Raw genomic sequence first — 1,403 nt, forward strand, 5'->3', positions numbered from 1 at the left:
ATGAGACCAATGGTAGTATCTCACAGTACAACACAAAAAAACGTGGACCCTAGGCTCTGCTCTTGACTACCAAATCTAGTAGGACTTTGGGCAAACTCCAACTCTGTGCTGTAGGTGGGCTGGCTTAAAGTTAGGAGTAGGTACTTACTAAGGGTTCTTGCAGTTGGACTAGATGACCATTGTAGGCCCCTTCCAACTGAACTAATTCTATTCTATTCTTTCTATTCTATTCTATTCTATTCTATTCTATTCTATTCTATTCTATATGCTCCATGAAAGGGATGAAGGCTTGATCCAAATTCTCTGAAAATCAGTAGTCACTTCACCACCAATTCCAGTCATGTTCGCAAACCTCGACAGGCAAGGAGTATTACTAATTCTTAGCTTCGGGAAAATTTTCTTGGCACTCACCGTTCTCCTGTCCTTCCAACTGTCTCTGAAGCTGTTGGCTGAAGAATTATTTTCTTCCAGACACAGTTTTTTCTCTATGTGTATGAGTGTACATGCTTATGTGTGAAGGGAACAGGGTGAGTTATTGTGGTTTGACTTCTTAGCCAGATTACCAGCTCCATTTGCACAATCATCGTACATGTTTCCACAGGATTATACAATGCACTGGTCATTCCAACTTCAGCTGCACAATTTGGCATGTTGATGGTCGACTCCTCCTTCTCCCCAACCCTCCCAGAGACTGGCTTCACTCCACTGAAGTCAGTGGAATTGCAATAAAATAAAATCAATGTTGTGGGGCAAAAGAATCGAGCCCATCTGACAATATTTCTTTAACAACCCACTCATTTGGTACAGTTCAGATTCTGGCAAGTGGCATCCTATAGATGTACTCATTACTACCACGATGTGACAAGCCAATATCCACTTCTGTCACATTCTCGATAGGAGCAGTGGGACTTGACGTCTATCTGTTTTCATTTTTGACCTGATGTATGTAGTTTTGCATGATAACAAGCACAGAGGAAAAGAAAAATATACAGTTAACGTAAGTATTAACTAACCAAAATACTTATATACACATGCATGTGAACACATATGCGCAAACATAAACCCCAAACCCTGTTCAAACCACCATGTTGCTGCAACAGATGAGATTTACCACCCACTCAAACTTCTGGGCATGAAAAAGAGCACAGGAGAACCCAGTCCAAGCCGGGAAAGTGCGGGCTCCTGTCTCCTCTCCACGCAGCTGTCTTCTGACGGCAAGAAAATTAATGTAATAGTACTGAGAGGTTTTAGCTGAGCAAACAACCAGCGCTTCAACATGGCTTTGTTGTATTTACCAGTGCCAGGGCAATTTTCAAAAGGACTTCAAAACAATAGGATGAGCCTTGGGTCAATGTAGCTGATTTCTGATAGATTTTTTTTTTTTCTCCTCTCCCCTTTCCAGG

The sequence above is a fragment of the Fulmarus glacialis genome, unplaced genomic scaffold, assembly GCF_000690835.1.
Source record: "Fulmarus glacialis isolate BGI_N327 unplaced genomic scaffold, ASM69083v1 scaffold3499, whole genome shotgun sequence".
In the NCBI taxonomy this organism is placed as follows: Eukaryota; Metazoa; Chordata; class Aves; order Procellariiformes; family Procellariidae; genus Fulmarus; species Fulmarus glacialis.